This window comes from Solanum tuberosum, unplaced genomic scaffold, assembly GCF_000226075.1.
Source record: "Solanum tuberosum cultivar DM 1-3 516 R44 unplaced genomic scaffold, SolTub_3.0 scf00059, whole genome shotgun sequence".
Taxonomy (NCBI): domain Eukaryota; kingdom Viridiplantae; phylum Streptophyta; class Magnoliopsida; order Solanales; family Solanaceae; genus Solanum; species Solanum tuberosum.
The window spans coordinates 453,993-460,607 of NW_006238983.1; the positions used below are offsets into that span (position 1 = coordinate 453,993).

The 6,615-nt window shown below is 48.4% G+C and overlaps 2 long non-coding RNA genes across 2 annotated transcripts in view; both read right to left on the reverse strand.

Annotated features, from left to right (window-relative positions):
* Window positions 1-2,520, reverse strand: part of LOC107060093 (uncharacterized) — a 75,050-nt gene extending 72,530 nt beyond the window's left edge. The window contains exon 1 of the long non-coding RNA XR_001473141.1: window positions 2,404-2,520. This is a non-coding gene — a long non-coding RNA (uncharacterized lncRNA). The remainder of the gene's footprint in view (window positions 1-2,403) is intronic.
* Window positions 2,521-4,161: 1,641 nt separating this feature from the next.
* On the reverse strand, window positions 4,162-6,423 carry LOC107060092 (uncharacterized). The gene is made up of 3 exons (XR_001473140.1): window positions 6,134-6,423; window positions 5,624-5,700; window positions 4,162-4,309 (listed from the first exon to the last, which is right to left on the reverse strand). It is a non-coding gene; the product is annotated as an uncharacterized lncRNA (long non-coding RNA).
* Window positions 6,424-6,615: the final 192 nt, after the last annotated feature.

The following is a 6,615-nucleotide window of genomic DNA, read 5'->3' on the forward strand; positions in this document are numbered from 1 at the left end:
CTGGACGATGTCTCCAATGGACCTTAACAACAGGAATAGCTCTCGAGCGCAATCTCCTCACATCTCTGGCTAGAGTGGCAACTGGCTCCTCTACAAATGTCAAACGATCATCCAACTCGACTGCATCATACTGGAGCACATGGGACTCAACAGGAACATACTAGCGTAACATCGAAACATGAAAAACAGGGTGAATAGCTGAAAATACTGGAGGTAGGGCCAACTTATAAGCAACCTCCCCAACTGTCCGGAGTATCTCAAAAGGTCCAATGTACCTGGGGCTAAGCTTGCCCCGCCTCCCAAACCTCATCACGCCGTTCATGGGCGACACACGGAGGAATACCCGGTCACCAACAGAGAATCTCAAAGGTCGACGCCTCTGATCAGCATGCCTCTGGTGCCTACTCTCCCAACGACGCTGCCTCGAATTAAGGTCCATCTGGCTCATGATGTACTGAAGACTCCTATGATCGGTATAGATCTCACATCGAACTCCATACAAGTAGTTCCCGGATGGATAGAGTATCTAGACTCATGGGCCTCAGAAAGTATCAACTGTATCAAATCTCCAACTCTCGGAACACAGATGCGGCCGGCGAATTTCAATACTCCAGCAGGATCTAAGGTAGCCTGACCACCATCACCCGCTAACACTCGATCTCTAAGGGCCACCAAGGTATCATCCTCAAACTGGCAACCACGGATCCTATCAAGCAAAGAAGACTGAACTTCCATAAAGGCCAAGACGCGTCTAGAATCTGAGATATCCAACCGAACCATGCTATTAGCTAAGGACTGAATGTCCAAAGCTAAAGGTCGATCCTCAACAGATAAGAAGGCTAGACTACCCATACTCACTGCCTTCCGTCTCAAGGCGTCCGCTACCACATTCGCCTTGCCCGGATGATAGAGAATAGAGAGGTCATAGTCCTTCAGGAGCTCAATCCAACGACGCTGCCTCGAATTAAGGTCCCTCTGGCTCATGATGTACTGAAGACTCCTATGATCGGTATAGATCTCACATCGAACTCCATACAAGTAGTTCCCGGATGGATAGAGTATCTAGACTCATGGGCCTCAGAAAGTATCAACTGTATCAAATCTCCAACTCTCGAAACACAGATGCGGCCGGCAAATTTCAACACTCCATCAGGATCTAAGGTAGCCTGACCACCATCACCCGCTAACACTCGATCTCTAAGGGCCACCAAGGTATCATCCTCAAATTGGCAACCACGGATCCTATCAAGCAAAGAAGACTGAACTCCCATAAAGGCCAAGACGCGTCTAGAATCTGAGATATCCAACCGAACCATGCTATTAGCTAAGGACTGAATGTCCAAAGCTAAGGGTCGCTCCTCAACAGATAGGAAGGCTAGACTACCCATACTCACGTCCTTCTAGCTCAAGGCGTCTGCTACCACATTCGCCTTGCCCGGATGATAGAGAATAGAGTGATCGTAGTGCTTCAGGAGCTCATTCCAACGACGCTGCCTCGAATGAAGGTCCCTCTGTCTCATGATGTACTGAAGACTCCTGTGATCAGTATAGATCTCGCATCAAACTCCATACAGGTAATGCCTCCAAATCTTAAGCTCAAAAACCACGGCCGCCAACTCTAAGTCATTAGTGTGGTAGTTGCGCTCGTGCGACTTAAGCTGCCTCGACGCATAAGCAATAACCCGGCCCTGCTGCATCAATACACAACCCAAACCAACGCCGAATGCGTCACAATATTATCTAAGAGATCCTGAATCTGAACACTGAGCTCCTTGAGCTCTACGGGGGCCATACGGTACGGTGGTATAGAAATGGGCTTAGTGCCCGGCTCTACTTCAATAGGAAATTTAATGGCACGATCAGGAGGGAAATCAGGCAGATCAGCAGGAAACACATCTGTAAACTCTCGAACAATAGGTACCGAATCAACGGTAGGACCTTCCTTACGAACATCTCTAAGATAAGCTAAATAAGCCAAACACCCGCTAGCCATCAACCTCTGGGCCCGAACAAAAGATATCACCCCAACTGGTGTGCGACTACAAGAGCCCTGCCACACCACTGGTGGAATATCAGGCATGGCTAAAGTAACGGTCTTAGCGTAGCAATCCAAGACCGCATGGTGGGGAGATAACCAATCCATACCCAAAATCAAATCAAAATCCACCATATCAAGCAAAATAAGATCAACCCTAGTGTCTCGACTCTGAATAGTCACCACACAAGATCGAAATACCTGATCCACTACTAAATAATCGACTACCGGGGTTGAAACACGCAACGGCTCAACCAATAGCTCTGAGATCATACTCAATCGAGGAGCACAATAAACAGATATATAGGAATAAGTAGAGCCTGGATCAAATAAGGTGGATGCGGGCTGATGGCATAATAACACTGTACCTGTGATCACATCGTCCGAGGTCTCAGCATCAGCTCTAGATGGAGCTGCATAAAAGTGGGCCTGGACTCCCCTACCCTGTATATCGGCTCTGCCCCCTAACCTGCCTCCTCGGGGACCACCCCGTATACCCTGATGACCACCCCTACGGTCCTGTCCCTGGCCTCTGCCTCTGGCTGGAGGTGCTCGCGCATGCATAGCTGTCTGAGAGCTGGAGGTCGGCTACCCCGGCCAGAAGAACCCATCTGTGAACTATCTCGGCCCCGACTAGGACCGGCACTAAAACCAATATGGTGGTGCTGATCACCCTCCGATGCCTGGTGAGAGGCCTGGAAGGGGCTACTAGACTGACCCGACTGAAACCTCTGCTGAGATCTATCATAAGACTCTCGGGGTCTGAAACGGCGCCTATCATAGCTATCCTCCTGTCTAGCTCTCTTGCCGCTGCCCCCTTGGGCCTCGCGACGGAGCTGCTCGATAGTGCGGGCATGGTCCACTACATCCAGAAATGAGCGGCCCGCTGAGACTAAAGACTGAGTCTCAATCCGCAACTGTAGTCTCAAACCCCGAACAAAACAACGAACCCTCTCCCCCTTCAGTAGGTAATATCATGGCGGCATGCCTGGAGAGCTCGTGGAATCGGGCCTCATACTCTGATACTGTCATGGAGCCCTGCTGTAACCGAGGAAACTGATCTCTGAGCTGATCTCTGATGCTCCTGGGAATAAATCGGGCCAAGAAGGCCTCTGAAAACTCCGTCCATGTGACCGGTGGAGACCCAGCTGGCCTGGTCTCTAAGTATGTACGCCACCACTGCCTGGCGGGACCGACTAGTTGGTACACGGTGAAGTCTGCTCCTCTCAACCCCACTAAACCAAAAGTCTGTAGCCGCTCTCGGCAAGTTACTAAAAACTCGTCGGCATCATCCCCAACTGCCCCAGAAAACCTCGGCGGTTATAGTCTAAGGAATACCGCGAGCATCTTCTGCTCCCGTAGTGGCATGACGCCCTCCAAATCGTCCGGCTGAACAACCGGTGCCTCTAGCTGCTGAACAACCGGTCCCGCTGGTGTAGGCTTGCCCTGCGGTACTGGAACGGCTGGAGCTGGGGCCTGCTGCATGCCCCCAATGGCAGCTATTATCTGTACGAGCATCGCCTGTATATCTGGAGCTGCCATAGGCTCGGGCGGTAGCTGGGCTGGTCCCGGTCCCATCGGCTGCTGTTGTGCTGGAGCTGCTGGTGCTGGAACTCTAGCACGACCTCGAGGTCGGCCTCTACCCCTAGTTAGGGCCCTACCACGCGTGCGAGCCATCCCTATAAAAGAGTGGTACAAGTAAGATTTTCAGAAACCGATAAGACACACAATGCACGACAGTGATACAAAAGCGACACGTTCCTAAAGACATCCTGTAGCCTCCCGAAGATAAGTAACGGACGTCTCCGTACCGATCTGCAGGACTCTACTAGACATTAGCTCTGTACAAGTGAGACCGACGAACCTGGGGCTCTGATACCAATTTGTCACGACCCGATTTATCAAGTCATGATGGCACCTACTATAACCCACCAGTAGGTAAGCCAACCCGTAACCCGGAACAACAAGTAATGGGTCTGAGGGTAGAAACTAAACAAGAGTAGGAAATTAACAATATAAACAGGCGGAATCAAACCAAAAACATATATACAAATAAAGATCCCTCCCAGAACCTGGAAGTCACCAGTACAGAGCTACTACAAAATGAGTACAAGTCCCAAAACTGGACAACAACAACTGGACTGTCTCGAAAGGAAAAAGACAAGTCTATATATACAGATGGAGACTGAAATAGTACAAAACGCCATGTGCTCACCCCCGTCTCCGGATAAGTCTACTCCAAGCTCGATCAACGCTGGCTACTAGTTCTCGGACCTGCATCACAAAATAGATACAGAGCGTAGCATGAGTACCGACTGTAGCTAAAACCAGATCACAGGTAAGCTGGACCACGGACTCTAACCGGGTACTGTAGCTAAAACCAGATCACAGGTAAGCTGGACCACGGACTCTAACCGGGTACTGTAGCTAAAACCAGATCACAGGTAAGCTGGACCACGGACTCTAACCGGGTACTGTAGCTAAAACCAGATCACAGGTAAGCTGGACCACGGACTCTAACCGGGTACTGTAGCTAAAACCAGATCACAGGTAAGCTGGACCACGGACTCTAACCGGGTACTGTAGCTAAAACCAGATCACAGGTAAGCTGGACCACGGACTCTAACCGGGTACTGTAGCTAAAACCAGATCACAGGTAAGCTGGACCACGGACTCTAACCGGGTACTGTAGCTAAAACCAGATCACAGGTAAGCTGGACCACGGACTCTAACCGGGTACTGTAGCTAAAACCAGATCACAGGTAAGCTGGACCACGGACTCTAACCGGGTACTGTAGCTAAAACCAGATCACAGGTAAGCTGGACCACGGACTCTAACCGGGTACTGTAGCTAAAACCAGATCACAGGTAAGCTGGACCACGGACTCTAACCGGGTACTGTAGCTAAAACCAGATCACAGGTAAGCTGGACCACGGACTCTAACCGGGTACTGTAGCTAAGCCTGGACATAAGTAAGCTGGACCACGGACTCTAACCGGGTACTGTAGCTAAGAATCAATATCCAACCATACGTCGCGGGAAATATCACCAAACTGATAACCTCAAATAATCATTTTAGTCCGACCCTCATATACCCCAAATCGCCGAGGAAGTATCCAATAGTCAGTAAGCTAGACCACGGACTTTAACCGGGTACTATAACCGATAAAAAACAGGGCATTATAGATACAAGGTCATAAGTTGAGTTACCGCCTAGCTAAGGCTCAATCTATCAGACTCAAGTCTGCTATATCAGTCTACAAGGAGCTGACCGTCCGAAACGACGTCGGAAGAAGTTCTACTGCTCAACGACATCCGAAATCTCGCAAGTCTATGGCAACACTAGTCTAAGCCTAGACTAAGGCCAAACATACTTTAAATCAATATTATCATATACACCACAAGTTATGGATATTCAATAATATCAAGAGACATGCTGTCATAATCCAACACTTTCCCGAAATAAGGTCTAAGGCAGAAATTATTGAAATTTAGCATGCTCGACACCCGACCCACGCCATACTCAAGCAAATCAATAAACAAATGCCTAAACATGCTCAATCTCACGAGAGAAAGCCATAGCCTACCTGAAAGCCGATCACGCGTGCTCCAACTCACGGTACCGGATCTTTTCCCCTCCGAACGGTCTCCAAATGCTTCCCCACTAACAACAGGTTAATCACCTCGTCATTACTAATATATTGACACTAAAATTATAGTTTTCGGAGACGGACCCAAAATCGGGTCTAAAATAGGATTGTGGAGCCCACAATTGGAATCTCGAAAACGAATCCGTGGAAACGTCCCAAATACCTTACTAAACTAATACCCCAAAATTTAGCACAACCAGATGCCTAAAACATAGCAAATCAGCCACAACAATTAAAATGGGCAGTCCCTTGATCACCAAATTCTGGGAAAACGAGACCCTTTCAACCCAAACAGATTTTACCACGACGATTCTTGCGAAAAACTCTACAAGTTAGCCACAAGAATGACTCAAAACGGACCTAAGATGATCAAGATCTCACATTTCAAAATTCAACAACAATTCAATCCGGCAATCACCCTGTCAGTGGCTAAAATCGATTCCTTACCTCAAACGAAGCCTCCCCTCGCGTTTCTGAGATCACCGCTAGATTCCCCACGAAATTCTCTTGAAGTTAGCCTTTTGAAGGACCTAATTTGGACTCAAAATGAAGGAGAAATCTTATGTTGAAGTTGAGGGAAAAAATGGACGAAAATCGTCCTAAAATCTGGAAATTTCCAGATTTCCCTCCGCAGCCACGTGGCGTCGCGTGGCTCTGCCACGTCACCGCCGCGTCAAAATTCTACAACCCTTCAAACTTAAATTTCGATGTTTCGGACTCGTTCGGAGTCGGAAAAAATACAAACCATATATGGAATCTGATTGGAAACGATATTTCGGACTCAACGGTGAAGGCGGAATTTCCATTTGAAGATTGCTTCAATGAAAAGTGGGTCCCACACCTAGTATCATTCGAAACTAAACTAGTTGTCAGAATTTTCATCTGAGCACGACTTCCAATAAGGTTGACCAAAGTCAACTTTTCAAGTT